The sequence below is a fragment of the Rattus norvegicus genome, chromosome 7 (assembly GCF_036323735.1).
Source record: "Rattus norvegicus strain BN/NHsdMcwi chromosome 7, GRCr8, whole genome shotgun sequence".
Lineage (NCBI taxonomy): Eukaryota > Metazoa > Chordata > Mammalia > Rodentia > Muridae > Rattus > Rattus norvegicus.
Genome location: NC_086025.1, coordinates 70,449,903 through 70,468,863, shown reverse-complemented (window position 1 = coordinate 70,468,863; position 18,961 = coordinate 70,449,903). Strand labels below are relative to the sequence as shown.

The window sequence follows — 18,961 nt, the reverse complement described above, 5'->3', positions numbered from 1 at the left end:
ATTTTATAATTTCATCCCATAAACCTGTACGGAGACCGGCTTATTGTCATCCTACTTCTTTTGGCATCTGTGACTGATAAAATGGCCACATACATGTCACAGCTATGTCTAGCGGGGAATGCTGAGGAATGAGGGCTTTGGGGGACTCAAAAGGAAATCTTCGCTCTGTCTTTGCATTCACCTGAAAAGCAAGTTGAGATTGAAAGGGTTAATTCGGCTTCTATTTTACATTGTAGGCCATCTTTAAAGGAAGTCAGGACAGGAACTCAAACAGGGCAGGAACCTGGAGGCAGGAGCTGATGCAGAGGCCATGGAAGGTGTTGCTTACTGGCTTTCTCACCTGCTTTCTTACAGGACCAGCAGCCTAGGGATGGCACCACCCACAATGGGCTGGGCCCTCCCCCTTCAATCACTAATTAAGAAACTGCCCTCCAGGTCAGAATTCATGGAGGCATTTCCTCAGTTGAAGTTATCTCCTTTCAGATGACTCTAGCTTGTGTGGAGTTGACGTAACACTAGCCAGCACACCTGACAACGTCCCCTTGTACACTGTCCTCTCCACAGTGATCACATAAAGCCACCTAATATTTATTAATAGTTTGGGTTATAGGCCTGATACCAACCATTGTACCTAGCCCTGAATCCAACCTCGTCACAAAGGTGACTCCTATCCTTATTACTAAATGTTTTCCTGTTTTGGAATCTTTCCTAGTCTGCACTTTTTAAATGTAGAGACGGTGGTTTTAAGGTGAACAGTTACCTATCTGGTCTACCACCTGACAGAATCCCTCAGCATTCCATCCTGCCTGGTTTTCAGCCTACTTGGCTATTCAGGTATACATTGAGTTTTTAAGAAATTCTTGGGAAATAATTCAACTGGATATAGACTCTCTTTAAGAAAAAAATTATATCATAATTCGTATGCATATGATAGGACATGGTTTACACTTTTAGGATAAGAATGGTATTCATTCTAACTTTTTAAAAATAAGTTTCTATTAATCCTTTGAGGATTTCATACATACATGCATGCAATGTAGTTCAGACATATTTAGCTCCAGTCCTCAGATCTAGCTCCCACCGTCATTCAAGTTAGCGTCCTTTTAGAAATATTCACCACACACACACACACATACACACACACACACACACACACACATACACACACACACAGAAATATGCTCACATACACAATACACTTGTACACATATATGCACACACACACATACACACATATGCTCCCATAAACATAAAACTCTCTGGGTCCAATTTGTGCCGTCTGTAAATGTATCTGGGTGGTGTTGTGGTAGAGTTTAGCTACCCCACTCTAAGCTCCTGGCAGGCTGTCATACTTCCAGACACCTGCCCAGGTTATCTGTGGATAAAAGACACACACACACACACACACACACACACACACACACACACACACACACTTCAGATTATTTTCAAATGCCTTGACTACCTCAAAGGCTGAGCATTCCTAAACCTTCCCAGGCCCAATCCGGGAAGTGGCCAGTGACCACTTACCCCAAGTCTCCCATGGTTGGGTGACTTCATTCCCTGCCACTCCTATGTCAACCCCTTCTTATTCCCTAGTCCAGCTGAATCTCCTTGCTCCTTCCCACACAACTCTCAGTGTCCTGCCCCATGCCCAGCCATTGGCAGCTGGCATCTTTTTTGAAAGATCAAAAACCAATTGGAGACAAGGACCTTCAGTGTCTGGACAGAGATTCAAAGCATCAGCACCAATCTCCAACAGTGTGGGGCCATCCAGTGGAACACGGTTGACACACAGGGTCCACATCCTTAAAGAAAACCAACTTCCCCTTCCCCAGAAGCTGGCAACTGTCGATGGTGCCTTCTCCAAGGGTGGGAGCTCCTAATCACCCCACCCATCACTAAACTTACTAAGGACAAGCTTAATCTATAGAAATAGCCATTAAGCACATCAGAACCTTTGTAAACTAATGAGGAATAAGACAAGGATCAGGTTAGTGTGCTATGTGAATATCACTGTTAAAATACAGTTTTTAAGATTTTGAATAATCCATGAACACGCTCACCCTCTGTTTTAAATATCCTTTTATTATCAGTTTCTCTGTAAAAACAATCAAACCTTCCTTCTGCATAATTTTATCATGATGGAAAGCGCTACTCTTAAACAAGCAATTGGCTTGGGAAATTGGAACACTGTTCCCTGTCATTTCATACATGGTTGCCCATCCCTAGAAGTAGAGGGGTATTGGTCAGTTCATGCCATTACTCAGAGTGGCTGCTCCCCATACCACACCCTGCCTTTATTGCTTTCTCTTTCAATAAAGTAATTCACTTGAATTTCATATTTCCTCCTGGCATTCTTTAGTTGTGATCATTTTCTAAGTCTGGGTTTGGCTGTGAGAGCAAACATATTGGAGTCTTCAGATACACCCTCAATAAGGAAGAATTAGGCTGTCATTTCCAGCTGTTTGCACGATGGTTTTATTGGTGCTTGAGTATATGCTGTGCCTGCTCATAAATTTAAGGTGTTTACTGGTTATGCATGACAGAAGCACAGCTCTAATGTCCCCTCTGCTTAGCTCATCTCTGCAGCTTGCCACAGAGGCTGGTGGCGCCGTGACTGCTAGGCTGCACTTACTAATAAACTCTTTGCAAGCAAGATTAAGCTTGACTGACCAGAAGTCACATTAATCTAGAAAAAGCAGAAAATGGTTTTCTTCACACTTGGCTCTAAGGAGGCCAGTACCTTTCCAGGTCCTGCAATGTGGGCATTTTTAAGTGGGTGACTATCTATATAAGGGGGACACAGACAGCAAGGTGTTTTTGCTTGTCCAGGCCTGGGTAGCAGAGGGGCAGGTGTTAAGGTTTGGATGAGCATCCCACATGCTCATGTGCTTGGCCACTTGGTCCCCAGATCATGGTGATGTCTTAGATAACTGCAGACCCTCACGGACATGGTTCCTCCCTGCCGAGTGGAGCTGCTGCAGGGGGATTTAGTGATTTCTGGTTTCCCTCTGAGCTCTTTAGTTCTTTTTTCCCCCAAATTTATTTATTTATTCATTTTACATCCCTATCACTGAACTCCTTCCTCCCGGTCACCTCCTCTCCTTCTCCTCTGAGAAGGTAGAGAACTCCCTGGTATCCCCCAACCCTAGCACATCAGTCTCTGTAGGACTAGGCACATCCTCTCCTACTGAGGCCAGACAAGGCAATCCAGTTAGGGGAGCAGGATTCACAGGCTGGCAACAGACTTAGGGACAGCCCCCATTACAGTTGTTGGGAGACCCAAATGAAGACTGAGCTATACATCTGCTACGTGTGTGTGTGTGTGTGTGTGTGTGTGTGTGTGTGTGTGTGTGTGTGTGTGAAGGGCGGGGTGGTCCAGCTTGTGTATGTTCTTTGGTTGATGGTTTGGTCTCTGAGAGCCCAGAAGGGTCCAGGTTAGTTGACTCTGTTTGTCTTCCTGTAGAATTCCTATCCCCTCCAGGGCCTTCAGTTCTTCTCCCAATTCTCCCATAAGACTCCCCGAGCCCTAGCCAATGTTTGGCTGTGAGTTTGCATGTTTCAGTCAGCTGCTGTGTGGAGCCTCTCAAAGAAGCTTGCTTTGCTCGCGAGCATAATAAAGTATAATTGATAGTGTCAGGAACATCCCGTGTTTGCCCATGGGATGGGTCTGAAGTGGGGCTAGTTATTGGTTGGCCATTCCCTCAGTCTCTTAAGCTCTTTATTTCTAATCAGCCTCTATGATGTAACCAACCACAAGCTCTACCGCCACAGACTGCACCACTCCACCATGATGAACTGTCGCTTTGAGCCACAAGCCAAAAAAAACCCAAAAAATTAAAAAAAAAACAAAACCACAAGTGTTCTCTGTGGAATGTTTTGTCACCACTGTGAGGAATGTGACTAATGCTGTATCTCTACTGATACCGCCTCAGCTGTCCCCAGCTCAGGTACAAAGTCTGAGGGAAGCTTGTTTAACCTACTTACAATGCTTGGAAACACTTTAATTTTTTTTTATTTATTCTAGTGCTTTTCTCTGTCTAATGGCATTTACTGTGGTGTGAAGACTAGAGATGTCAAAGGGAGTTCAGCAGAGTGAACAACTCTTATCGGCATCGAGAAGGAGCAGGAAACATTTTGGTGGTCTCTGGTGTGAGAGGGATAAGGAGGGCTCACAGGGCGAGCTCAAAGTAAACCCATCCAGGTGTGCCAGAGGGTCTCTCAAAACAGAGCTAGTTTGTCCTGGTTGCATCCACAGCTTGTCCTTCAGAGACAGACTCGGGAGTCTTTGTTGGATCCACTCTACGCATCCATCCATGGCTATATATTCACCATGGATTCCTTTAGGTTAAGCCTTTATTCTTACCTTCTCTGAATATGGAACCAAACTGGTAGCCAGAAAATACATAGACAAGAAGACTTTTCCCTAAACACATGCACACACACACACGCACGCACACGCGCACGCACACACAGCATCCTCCCTAAGCCTCTATTCTGCTTTCCGAGCCCCCGTGCTGACTGGGGAGAATATAGTGTTCTGCCTCTACCATTAACCCTCCGTTCCCTAAGCTTAGGCTAATATTTACATCTTTACTCTCTGATTCTTTAATATGGAGATAGACATTCTTTCACACAATATCTCAAGGATCTACTGAAGAAAATATTGTGAACATCCTGTAAACCATACATGAAGAAGGTACTGTATTTTGCTTGAGTTTGTAGCATTGGTCACTTGATAGGCACCTACTTTGTGTCAGTCAGTGTTGGTGGTAAGAATGAGCGTATTTAAAACATAAACTGGCTTTGATGGTAAAAGCAGTATCCTCTGTTTTACTAAGAGTTTTTATAAGTCGAACAGTGTGATGAGGAGCAAAAGAGAACAGATCAAATAAAAACTGACCAAATGGAGTTATAACTCAGCTAATCAATGGGTTTTTATTGAGCAACTAATATGTGCTGAGTCTTATTCTAGGCAGTGGGATTGTGGGGCTTGTGAACAAAACAAGTCTGTGACTCCATGAACCCTCCATTTCCACAGGGAAAGATGAACAATAAACACAATAAAGCTGTCAGTTCATCGAAGTCTTAAATGTTAAGGCAGACAGTAAAGCATACATAGAAGACTTGGTGTAATTTTAACCAAGGACCCCACTGGAGAGGTGATATCGGGGTTACCTTGAGAGAAGCAAGCGGTGGGTTGTGAGGATAGGTTCTACTCTAGCTCATTGGAGAGTACCTGAAAGGATAAGATGAGAAACATTAGGTTGTTTTCTCTCCTTTTAGTAGAAGAGACGTGGTACAGTCTTGTCTGGATACTGATGGTTCTTGAAGCAGAGCTCCTTATGAGTTGGCCTGGGTACTTCAAGGAATGCATCTCTTGTACGTTAGCTATGTGGGGAAGGAGTACTATATGCCTAGATCCAGTGAGCGAAGAGTTAAGAGTTCAGCCTCAGTGAAATGAGGGAGCCCGCAGCAGCAGAAATGCTTGCCCTTGACAATACTCATCAGTCTGTCAATAATGGTAGATGCTTCCTAAGCATGCATTGTTTGCAAGCATGGCGCATGCCCTGGGAGAAGGCCTCTCCGGGATTCTTGTCTCCTTCAACTGAGAGATGAGGGTTTAAGCAAAAGCTCATTTAGCAATGCAGATTACAGTCTAAAGACAGATTTGAACTCACCCCAAGTGAGTGCAGCAGCCCATCCTGTTCTCCAAGGTGGGTGTTTAGGAAGTTTCTTATACCCCGCCCCCTGTGATGTCATTGCTAAGTTCCTCCCTTTGGATACCGCATTCATTTCACCACATTGTACTGTGCAAGCTCTGGAGCTAAGACGTCCCTGTGGATTTTCCACTCCTGGTTTTGGGGATGTTCTCCAGTGGGTACGTGTAGGCTACAAGAAAGTACCCTGCCATTTTCATTTCTTAGATGGTGGCGCAAACCTACTTCATCTCAAGATGTCAAGTCAAAAAGCAGTATTTTGGCCACTAGGAGACGCAGCAACAATGGTTTCCTTGCTGACCTCATGCATAATTCCTGGCCTACCTAGTCAGGATGTACTTAACAAAAAGGGTAGATCTGCAGGACACCCTCCTCCCCCCTGCTCATCATGGCTGCCTCCCCACCTCCTCTCACAGTATCAGAGACAGAAAACAAAACAAGACAGAATCTCTCCTGCAATTGGTTTAACATCTTTAATTGCATAATGAGTCGATTCCAGATGCAGTTAAATGCAAGGTGTGACTGAAGTGTGTACATGGAGTCTAGTTAGGTCTCCATGGTCCAAGGACTCTGGAGAAAGAAGATGTTCTAATAGGCCTGACTATGTGTTAATCAGGTCAGTGAACAGTTAGACAATGGGAGTGACTGGATAGAAAGCACAACCTTTCAGGTACAGAACATGGCTTCCACATACAAGAGAGGTCTGGTAGAACAGTAGCACCCAGGAAGGCCAGTCAGGGGCACCTCTGATGTCAGGGAGCTGAAGGCTCCTCCTGCAGAAGGCACCCACCACCACTTTCTGCTCTGGCAACCCAGAGTCACACGGGTGATTATTGTTTCGTGGCACTCATCCAGTGTTCATGGCATCTACAGAGTCATAGCCTCCCCAGAACCAGGGGTGGGCAGAGTGAAATCCAGAAGCCTTCTCATTGACTACGACTCCCATGGGACCCACGTGCTTCGCTTCTGGTTGTCATAATGACCACCACACGGAAAACATTGACCTAGGGGCTGGCCAGAGCCTCCTGGAGTACAGACCCACAAGGATCTTTCATATCTGCCCAATGATCCAAACAGGGGAGTCAGGCTGGAGAGTTGATGTGGCTCCTGTTTCTTCTTTCTCTGGGTGTCACCTTCGTTCTCTTGTCCTTTCTAATTCCCCATGGACATTAGGCCAGTGGGAGAGAGCCTTCAACTCTGGGGGACTCTTTTCTATAAATACACCAGGGAACTGTAGCCTTATCTTACTTAGGGAGGCTATTAGGCATCATGATGTCCATTCTTTTCTGTTCACACAGTAGCAAGAGATTCCTTCCTCTTCATTAAGTTCTCCTGACGGCATGAGGATATAGGTGTCAATCCTGTCTATTTACTGAATAGTGACTAAACATCAAAGATGCCCCAGGTCACATGACACAGTATAAGAATAGAAAATCTGATCTAGTTGTCACCTGCCCTGCAGAAGGGTCACATAGGCCCCTATAGTTTCTCCTTGCTAGCCAATGGACTCCTCACTTAGCCTGTGTTTGACGGACAAGTATTCCATGCCTTTTGTAGACAGACAGACAGTCCCGCTGTGCTGGCCAGAATGGGGAGGGATCCCAGCATACATTTTTAGCATAATCAGCCACTGGCCAGGGATACAGCGGGGGTGGAGGTGGGAAGGATAGATTGGGTCACCCTCCCCTGGGACCACAGCTGCATGAACTTGTCATAACTGTTCATTTCTTCATGACTCTGCTACTTGGAGTGAAATCACAGACTTTCAAAGAAAAATATTAATGAAACTTCTATGACTTATATCCCAGAGCCCAGATTCTTGCTACTTCCTTACCCCATGTAGGATTATTTTTATAGAACTGTCCCTTCTAGGCCCGGAAACAGTATGCCAAATAGATTTTTTAAATTATGAACTATTTTTGGACTCCATGGGGCCTGGACCCATTTGCTAAATGCATTTGTGGCCCCCAGAGGAAGTCTAAAATTGGGGACTTGAGCCTCTTATCCTCCAGCTGCTGGTTAGAGACATGGCCTTGGGTGACTGAAACGGATCCGTTTGCTGCCCTGGTCTAGGAAGCTCTGTGCCTTGTCTGCTGTCACAGTGATTACTGTTAAATGATAGTTTATGGTTTAAAATAAGAATATTTCATGCCTTAAGTTGAACAGACATTTGTTGGGATCAGAATTCCAAGCAACTCCATGTGGTAGGGCTGCAGCAGCCCTGAAACTACTGAGGCCACAGAGCACCCCATTTGTCTCCAGCACTGACCCCTAACATGGCTGTAGTCACCTGTGCTGCAGCAGTCAGCATGTCCATAAAGGCTTTGGCCAAAGCTCTTGACTCCTGACACTCGCACGGTCTCTTCGCTGGGTCAGCCCTGTGGTATGTACAGGCTGGGCAGTGACCCCCCCTCCTCATCTCATGTGAGGTCTGTTCACTAACTCATGGGTCCTTTAAGAGGGCAGGGTCAGTGCACTGCCAGCTGCTGGCCATGTATTAGGTAGTAAGGGGGAATTAGCCACTAGCTGGACAGCAGTTGCTAGAAAGAGGGATGCCATGAAAACTCGACTATTTCCTCTAGCACGGTGTCAGAGTGAGAGTAGTTAGTTTCTCATTTTTACAGCTTCTTTTTCCTTAGATTTTTTTTTCCCCAAAGACAGTTTTTCACCATAAGATTCTGACTGGCTGAGAATTCACTTGTAGACCAAGCTGTTCTGAGCTCAGAGATCCACCTGTCTCTACCTCCTGAGTGCTGATTATGTTAAACGTTTTATGGCCAATCTCATTGCTGCCTCAGCTTACCTGGGCTTTGTTTCCCTGCTGCCAGTCTCAGTTACCCATGCCTAACTAAAATGGATGTTGCCCGAGGGAAATTCTAACAATGGGCAGCTCAATGACCTTTACTGTGGTACAATAATGGTTCTAGTTTCTTGTAAGTTATTGTTAAACTCCCGAGTTTGTGTTATAAATTAAACTTTATCATCCTTATCTGTGTATAAGAAAAACAGCATAGTTATGTATGGGTTTACACACAGGATCTTAGAACATTCCCCATGCAGACAGCAGGGTACTACCAAAATGATGCAGTCTTTGGTGATGTACTTAGCTAAAAGTAATGTCTCTGTGCTTTAAGAGAGGGGAAGAATATTGTTAGATGATGCCCTATCTAGATTTTTATCAATAATGCATGTTTTTATGGACATTGATACAAAAACTGAAACTTTGAAAGGAGCCCAAGGCCAATCCTTCCCTAGCCTAAGATCATATACTGTTGAACAAGGTCTCCAATGTCTTAGAAACTGTGGCTTCTGCGCTCACACAGAACAATTCTGAGCCTCATCTCATGCTGTCGGGGACACAAAAGAAAGAACAAGCCTGCAGCTCAGCTGCATTTTTTTTTGTGCCAGTTCAGTTTATGAGACAGCCCAGTTAGCTCATGCAGGGAAAGAGGGTGCGGGTGTGGGACCGTCACACAGGAAGTGCAGACCATTCTCCTGGAATTTCTCTATGAGCAGTGGCTCTGCACAATTATTCAAATGACATCCACCCGCCACTTAAATTTTCTTTCCATGTCATTTGTAAGTGTGTGCTTATGCAAAGTTCTGTGTACCACCTGTGTTCAGGAGGCCAATGAGACCAAAGAGGGCATTAGATTCCCTGGAACTGGAGTTACAGACAGTTGTGAGCTGCCATTTGGGTGCTGGGAACTGAACCTGCATCCTCTTTTAACTGCCAAGCCATCTCGCCAACCTCTTCTGCAAGCTATGAGTCCCATGTCTATACCACAAGCTATAGGAGAGAATACTATTTGGTTCAGAAAAATATGGTGTAGGAATATTACACAGCTCCCCGTCTTCCCTCTGTCGTGTCTAACTCCTCCCTTGATGCATTTCTGTTCAATCTGCCTGGATACAGATGTTGGTTTGGGTGATCTCCTGTCACCATCCACCAGTTTTGCTGAAGGGAAGTTCTGAAGCAACACGGGTCCCTCAGGTTTCTGCTGAGTCATGCCCCCCCCACCCCCTAAAGATCAACCTAGAGATGAATTTGTGGATTTCAACCATCAGTCAGATGCAGGCATCTAAAACAGGTCAGGTCACGTCTCTCCATTTACCCATCGTGTTTGTGATTTTCTTCCTGATGTTTTTCTAGCTGTGTTTTTGTAATTGAAACAGAAGAGTCAATGTCATGTTCAGTAGACAGGGTTAGTTAGGCTCCCCACATGAGGCAGACGTTTTAATCACCCTGCTCTCTTCTGGGGACTGCCGAGGGTTCTGTGTTCTTCACAGCAGCAAGCTAGACTTTGGCTGCTAGTACCTTGTAAATTCCATTTTAGGAGACCTCGGTACAGCTTAGATTGAGACTTCTCCTCCAAAGTTAGCCAGGCTGTCTAGGGTAAGTTATGGGCTTTTCCCTGGAAAATCTAATTCTGGGAGCTGAGGAATGAAGCTATGGAGTTTTCGAAACCTTTTGGGGAATCACAGAAGAGCAAGGTTTCCGCCTTCCCTCCACAGACACAGAAAGGGAGGAAGGGAGGTCGTGCCCTCTGAGAGAATATCTTCTGAGCAGATGGCATTGCCTTTAGTGGAGGTGTGGTGGGGTTTTTGTTCATTTTGAATTGTGATTTCTTTTTTGTTGGAAAGCTGGTTTCACAGGTCAGGTTTTTGGGTCTGGTTCTCTGTTGATAATTTGCTATCTTCTTGTGTATTTGTTGTTTCCCATCGACGACCAGAATCTACACTTCTCTTTTCTTTTCTTTTTTCCTCCCCCTGGAAGATTGGGTATGGCCCAAAATAAGTTTAAAATAATTCCACACTGCCCTTCATGAAGTAAACTATTAAAATCAGATGCCAGTGTTTAAAGGAACACCTGAGGAATGTTTGTTTACCCGAGGAAAGGAGGAACTGAGCAAAGGTCCTTAAGAATTTGGTAAATTGTCTGGGGTGGAGAGACTCGAGGAAGGAGATGACACAGATTTTTACAGCTGTGGGCAAGCAGAGGGAACACAGACCTTATTCCCAGAGGGGTGTGGAGCCCTGTAAGATTTGGAGGAGGTAGGCATGTGGCACACAGAGCATTTCAAATTTGAGACCAATTTCTGCTTCTACACCCTGTCTCAAAATGCAAAGCAAACAAGTGACCTAGCAAAGGTGGGAATGGGCATGGTTTGTGTCTGGTAAGGTCGCTCGGTTCTGCGTGAAGAATAGCTTGGAACTGGGATAAGAAGGAAAGAAGGGTGAAAAGTGGGGCTGAGGCAAGGCAAGGTGTCAGACACCGGGAAGGACCCACCGGCATCTCGCTGGGGTGGTGATGAACGTGGGAGGCAGAGTGGACTTGAGATTTTGGTTAGAGAATCAATGTCCCATGCCAAAGGCATTAAAGCAAAAGGAATCACAGGAGACCTCTGTGCCTTGGAGCCACTGGAGGGTACTGAGATGGAGGAGACTTGGATGTGAGAAAGATACCAGGATTTGGACAGGACCCAGGAGCAGCAGTCCTGGTTTACCCTGAGCTTTCAGGGTGCAGCCTTGAACTGGGCATGAAGGCCACATGCAGGCCTTCCAGGAGAAGGTCAGTCTTCTCCTGGGTTGATTCCATCCCATTGTCTAAGGTCTGATGTCAGCGTCGTCAGGTGCATTGGCTTTGGAGACTGAGCGGGTCTTTGGCTGTAAGCTCTGTGTACTGATGGCTCCCTGGACTCCTTCTAACACCGGACTTCTAGGTTCTCAGCTAGCTGCTTGTCTGCTACAGATGATGAATAAGACATTTCGGGGTTGCCATATACCCAGTTGAGTGACCATGTCCATGACCCCCAACTCACCCCAAAGCCGTATTTCTGCATTTTTCCAATTCTGTGTCAGTCCTTGGAGCTACCGAAGCCAAACAGTTGGCATCAGGCTGACTTCTGTTTTTTGTTTGGTTGTTTTGGTTTGGTTTGGTTTTTCTCCTACAACTCAGGGATTCTACCATGAAGCTTTGCCTGAAATCAAGCCGCATGTCCCCTCCACGGCCGTGACTGTCACCGTCACTAGCACCTGTCACTGTTACCGCCTGTGCCTAGATCACTGCAGGGCCTCCCTGGCTGTCTCTCCTAGTTTTCCTCCTTAGCTTATCTCGGCCCAGCAGCATCAGCAGTGCTGATGGAAACCAGCTATTCCTCACCTCTGCAGCTCATCGCCAAATCCTTAGTCTCCTCTGGGATCCTCAGATGATCTGATCCCTTGTGACCCCACTGGCCACATTTCTTACCCTCATGCTCTCTACTCTGTCACATTCTGGGTCATGCTAACTACGCCCCAAGTTCAGAAAAATTCAGTCGGCTGCTCTCATCCTCCCACACTATCTCAGTGAGGCCAATTCTAACTCCTCGTCCTCTCGACCCTCCCCTCTCTACCTTCTCCGTGACACGTGTACACCCGACATTCTGCTGGCTGTTCTTGTCCCCTTTATGTCTCTTGCCACTGACTATAAACTCCATAAAAGGGAGGGTCTTTGCATGCTTGTCCCCTGGTGGATCCCTAGAACTCCTGGCTCTCCCAACAGACCTTTAGTGTCTATTTGTGGCACAAAGGTGTTACAACAGGAGACCATCTGCTCTCTCCATCTACTTCCTTCTAAAAAATTATGAAACTGTTATAATTTCTGCATATGCCTTGTTCGTAACCGGATAGGGCACTGTGAAAACGCTGGACCGCAGTCCAGATTCAAATGCTGGCTTCTCTGTGAGCTGTGTGGCTTGGGTCATGTCAATTAGTCTTCCTGAGTCTTAATCTCCTTGCTAATAAAATGGGGAAGGCCTTCCCTGCCCATTCCACAGCGCTAGGGTGGAGATTCCTCAGAGTACTTTGTATATGAAGGACCATCTTCTTGGCCTTTTGTTTTGCTAAAATACAACATCTGGGACTGAGTTCATACAGGAAGGATGTTCACCGTTTTAGAGGTAGAAAGACCATGATTTGGTATGGCTATCTGAAGTCTGGTGAGGGCCTTTGGATCATATCACAACATGGTAGGAGCATGTATGACAGAGAGAGGTCACATGGCAAGATAGGAAACAGGAATCTGGGAAGAGCAGGCTGTAATAACCCATTCTCTCAGGATCTAATCCATGGGACTTGCCTCTCTTTCAAGACAGCAGCACTGCATCATTTGTGATGCAGAAACCCCATAACTTTCTACCAAGCCAAGACTCTTAATGGCTCTTACACTTCAGTGCCACTGGGAAGCAAACTTGCGACACACCAGTCTTTGGGGGTTACCATGACAACCATTCCTAACTCAATACTATAACTTTGTAATATGTGACTACCTCAGTGAATTCTCACGTCAAGTCAGTGAAATGTGAACTTGGGCTATTGAATTCATTTCAATTAAATGATTGGCTCAACAATTAAACAACAGAGCTGGCCTTCAAACCAAGCATTTTCTTTAAAACATAAAATAAAAATAAATAAATATAAATAAATAAATAAATAAATAAATAAAAAATAAATCTTGTTTTATTTATGCGTGTATATGTGCATGCATGTGAAGTTGCCCATGACAGATCTCCTAGAAAAAGTTATAGGGGATGGGGAGCCTCCCCAGGGTGGGAATGTGGAGCTAGGAAACTGAACTCAGGTTCTCTGAAAGAGTAATACACGCTTTTTCCTGATAAACTATCTCTCTGGTCCCTGAACCCAAGCACTTTGTCTTGGTCCTGAGAGGTTGTCCCATTCTGTTCAAAATCGGTTAACGACTGAAGCAATGAAAACAATTTGACCCAAGATGAAACTTTTGCCTCCGCACTGGTCTTCTCCCGCCTGCTGATTAATATAGTATTTCTCAGTGTTATTTTCTCTGCCCTTCTTTTGACTCAAAGAGGCACAGGGTCCTGTTTTCCAAAAGAAAGTCTTCAGGTCTTCCTCCTCTATTCCTGGTGAACAAAAGCCTGTGAGGGGTCTGGCAAACGCAGCCAGCTTCATCAAGGTCAGACGTCAGTCAGTCCTCAGTCACATATTGGTTGACAACTACAGAAACAGATATGGGACTAAGCTGCAAATACCCAATTCCCAAACTACTGAGCTTATGCTCTTGTTTGTGGTCTTTCTGTGCTAATGAGTTTGTGAACGTAGTTTAATTAGTGTTTACTGAAAAATAGCTTCGCACAGATCAGCCTTGTGAGAGACTGAGCCAAAACGTTGAGGCAATGTACAAACCAGCTAATAAGTGAGAAGACTTTGTAAAGTCTGGGGAAAGACATTAAGTTGGTTTTGAAGAAAGAGACCTGTTTCTACAGGAAATGAAATCATTCTTTAAACAGGTAGATTTAAATAGCAACACACATGGGGGGAGGGCGGCAATGGGGGGAGGGTTGGGAGGGGAACACCCATAAGGAAGGGGAGGGGGGAGGGGGATGTTTGCCCGGATACCGGGAAAGGGAATAACACTCGAAATGTATATAAGAAATACTCAAGTTAATAAAAAAATAAAATAAAATAAATAAATAAATAAATAGCAACACACACACACACTCACACACACACACACACACACACACACACACACACACACATGCATGCACGCACGTATGCATGTACGCACACCCTGCCCCCTTCCTTGGGCCCTGAATGATTGGCATATAACAAAACCATAATGGTGGCAATCTCATTAGAAACTGTGGTGCAATCTGACTGGATACCAAACAAAAGAACTGAAGTCTACAGAGCTCTAAAAGGGAAACTTGAAATCATTGCAGATTTCATTTCATGTCTTTGACTCTCTGCAAGCCTATGCATTATGTATCCGCTTTTGTTTCTGAAGTTTGGCCTCAGGCAAATTGCCAACACAGCAACCAAATGAGGGTTTTAAAATTCTGATAAACCAGTCTATTTGGGGAGGATTTTTACTTCCAGAAGAGGGAAGTGACATTATTGGAACACTCAGTTTATAAATTCGACCTGGGCTTCATTTGTAAGTTAATTTTTCTCTGTATAAGTAGATTTTGCTCCACTTCACATTTATGCAGATCTCCGAGAACTAGGCCTCCTTGCAGCTGCCATTGCTCATGCTAATAGAAGGAAAGTCCTCCCCAACCTACCCCTCAGAGGTTGCCTGCTCGTGAGTCAGGTCCTGTCCTCAATGCAGAACTCAGATTTTAAAATGTACCATCGCTAGATGGGGAGGGAGATGGGCTCTGGTGTTCTGCACAGTAGGGGTCATCATTAGCGATAGCGTATTGTGTTTCCACATAGCTAGGAAGGGGGCTTTTGAATGTTCTCGTCACGGTGAAATGGTGAATTTTGAGGTGATGCATATGCTAATTAGCCCGATTAGATCATCACTCTGGTCATGTGTTATAAAAACTGTCCCCACCAGCGTGGACCCAGTTATTCAGGGTCCCGAAGAGACTTTCTACCTGTGGGCCAAAATGGGGGTGAAGAGAAGAAGGAGACCAAGCAAGAGTCTATTGTCAAGGTCTCGTTTATTGGGATGAACGTTACAGCTTTTAAGGCTTTCAGGTAGGGGGAGTGACCTTTGTGAAATATGAAGGAGGGGGAGATGAGGGTATAGGCAGTGATAGCTGGAGGCAAAGAGGTCAGGCGATGAGGTCAGGTGGTGGAGACACCGGGTGTAGACTGAGGAGATAACTGGTATCTGTTCGAGCTGAGGCATCCCTTGAATGTTATCTTCCTGTGCTGTAAATTCATGGGAGAGGCTTTGTCCAACAATCTTAAGACTTATGGCAGTCATCTTAGGGGTGAGTATCTGTGGCCAAACAGCCCAGAGTCACCTAGTCACTTAGAGCCATGCAGTTCAAAAAGCGGCTAGGCCCAAATCCAATATGGCTCTGTACAAAAAACATCATATTGTAATTGACAAAAGTGCAACTATTATGTCAATTTTGAAGAAAATAAAACTTGAGAAAGTCAAAACCAACCAATCGGGCAGTTGTGAGCTCAAATGCTGCCCTGTAGGAATTTCTTGAGTGAGGGAATCTCATCTTCCAAGACCAGCCTGCACGTCCCTCTAGTCCTTAGTCACTGTCTGTAGCTGCCACTTGTTCCTTTGGCCTGTCTTACTTAGTTCACTGTGTGCCCTGTGGGATGGGCCCTGGAGAGACAAAGCCTAACTGCCATTAAGATCTGCCTGCAGGGCGGATAGCAGCTCAAGAGACAGCCGGAAACTGTAAAATATCCCAGAGTGAAAAAGGAAGTCAGAAATGCAAAGGCAGAGCCCTTTCTGTGTGAAGGGGTGTGTCTTGGCTGTGACGGGTTGTGTCTGACTATGTGATGGGTTGTGTCTTTGACTGTGTTAAGGCATGTATCCTGACTGTGTGAAGGGGTGTGTCCTGGCTGTGAAGGGGTGTGTCCTGACTGTGTGAAGGGGTGGTGTTGACTGTCACTCCAGGCCACCTAGAGTCATTTGAAAAGAATTGCCTAAATCAGATTGGCCTGTGAACATGTATCTTTGGAGCACTGTCCTGATATAGGAGACCCTTGACCTCTGTGGGCAGCACCATTCTCTAAGCAGATGGTTTGAGCCTTCCAGAAAGTCAGCAAGCAGTAGTCCTTCATGGTTTCTGCTTCAAGTTCCTGCTTACGTTCCTTCCCTGGCTTCTGTCAATAATGAACTGTGATCAAATCTGTTGAGCTGAAACAAATCTGTTCCTTCCCTAAGTTGACTTTTTGCTACAGAGTTGTATCACAATCACAGAAAGGAAAGTAGAACATTACACAATGTCCCTGAGAGCAATGTCCTGTGATGGCACCCCCCACAAGTGTCCCTCCTCCCTGCAATACTCCACTGTGCTCACTTTCAACTCTTCTGACCCCATGTGACCCTCACTGCCACCAGCACCCTGTGCTCCTATGGCTAAGTGTCCTAAGGGAAAGGTCCTATCTTCCTCTTTGTATCGACATCTCCAGACATCTGAGAATAGCTGAATGAACGCTAAATGACCGTGCGAATGGAAGCCAGTATTTACAGCTATGCCCCCACCCCATCGACCTTCCATCCCTGTACCATGTTAGGAAACTAGCAACACAAACGTGCGCAGTTCTGTTTTACAAATGGAAGCGTGGGGCTAGGTAGACGGCTCAGCAGCTGAGAGCACTCACTGTGCAATCGTGAGGCCCAGTTCAGATCCAGGCATCCATGTCATCAGCTCATACCCAGTGCAGATCTGTAATCCCAGCTCAGAGGGAGGCAGAGACAGAAGGATGCCTGGAAATTGCTCCCTGGTTTCCAGGCTAGCCAAGAAAACCTGAACTCCAGATCCAGGGGAGACCCTTTCTCAAAGACATAGGTGAAGAGTAATGGCAAGGAGCATGTGATTGCTTTTGGGCCTCCATGTATGTGCATAGACACACATATTCAAACATACATGTATACATAGTTGCCAGGCTATGTGTCTGCCTCATTGTTGGGTGCCCAGGCACCACGAGACAGTCGCTCAAGGGAGTCAGAACACAGTCTATAATGGGGGTCCTGGTCTGTGTTTTCCTGGGTAAGAGATAATGGGATCTGGGATGGGTGCTGTGGCTCTTGGCATCCTGTGTATCCAGACACTGCCGAGGACCATAGGGAACTAGGAACAGGAGTCTGTGTATCAAGGCTTTCCCTGTGCAACAGGCAGGAAGGAGATAGCTGAGCCCAGGACAGGGGTGGAATCCAGTTTGGTTTCGAGTAAGTGCTGAGGGGCTGGAAGAGGAAGAGTCTCTGGGAGTTTTAGGTGTGGCTCTTTATGATGAAGCCCTTCTAGCCCGATGGCATCCCTTGAGGGAGAAGACAATCCTTGCTTGTCCAGACTGCTTTATCTGATGGTGGATATGAATGCATACACGCTACTCAGGGTGAACCAGGGAGGAAATACCTTTTGCAGAAAGGAATACCCAGGAAGGAAGCTCATTGGCTGAACACTCACAGCCTGTCTAGATACCTCACTAGCATGGAGAACTCCAGGTCTTCATGCTATATGACTGATCATCACAGTCCTCTCAGCGGGGTGTCATGGTTACATGTTTCAGATCAGGTAGTTTGTCTGGGACCTGGCTCCATGCCTGCCATTCTCAATTCTGAGATTTTCTGGGGTTTGGGCCTGCACAACCTTGCCAGTTCTTCTGTCTGATTATATGGTCCACTTAACCCATACATATTCAAACATACATGTACACATAAGTGAACATTCATAGAAAAACATTGAAAAGTACCAACCTCCTTAATTTATGATAAGGATAAATCCTGCTAAACCCATGTAAATTGTAATATTGTGATTTGCACTGAAAATGCATCAAATACAGTTCACCTACCTAGCATCCCAGCCCACTGTGGAGCAGAGCTCTCCACTGTAGGTCAGATCTGCACATCAGATCCCACAAGGAAACATGGAGGAAGTGAGACAACAGGTAAAAGGTTTCTGAACACTAAAAATTAACTCATGGGCTGAGAAGTTTGCTCAGGGGCTGAGGAGATGGCCCAGGAGCTGAGGAGACGGCCCAGGGGCTGAGGAGCTGAGGAGACAGCTCAGGCATTAAGAATACTTGCTGCTCTTGAAGAGGATCCCAGTGGTTCCCAGCGCCCACATGTCAGCTCACAACTGTCCATATTTCCACTTTCTGGGGATTCAGTACCCTCTTCTGACCACAGATCCTAGACACACATAGGTACATTACACACATGATATACATTATTCAAGTAAAGCTCTCAAGCACATAAGTAAATCTAAAAATAATTTTTGATGAACTCAAAATCAAACACATAATAAATCTGAGATATTTCTGGTGGAGCTTGCTTGAGTTGCATCATAGGACTTCCCTGTAGCATTGGCTCTGAAGGCATGATGTACACTTTGTAGCATACACCACACATGCTGCTGTATCACACATGGCCAAGGAAGGCTGCCTGAAACTGCTCAGCCTAGATTCAAGACTACTTTATGTTATAAACTGCAAGACGTCTACTCTGTATGCAAAGGTTTCCACTCTGGTGAAAACAGGATGGTTTGACCACAGAGAACAAAGATGTTTCATTTTCCCTTCTGCTGTCCTTCCTCATATCCATCTGGAATCAGTGTATCTCTGGATTAGATTGTGTGAGACAAACAAGCATAGCCATCTTATTAGACAATTTTGCTGTTGCCTCTAACACAGGGAAAGTGTATATGTTTATAAAAGAATTGTTTTAAAATAATTTCTGGTTTATTGTCAGCAAATGTTTCATTTGTGTATCTGTTTTATATCCTTGTGACCCAGGGTTA

At 45.4% G+C, this 18,961-nt stretch overlaps 1 protein-coding gene across 11 annotated transcripts in view; it reads left to right on the top strand.

Annotated features, from left to right (window-relative positions):
* Ncald (neurocalcin delta) overlaps positions 1-18,961 on the top strand; it is a 432,081-nt gene that overhangs the window by 380,900 nt on the left and 32,220 nt on the right.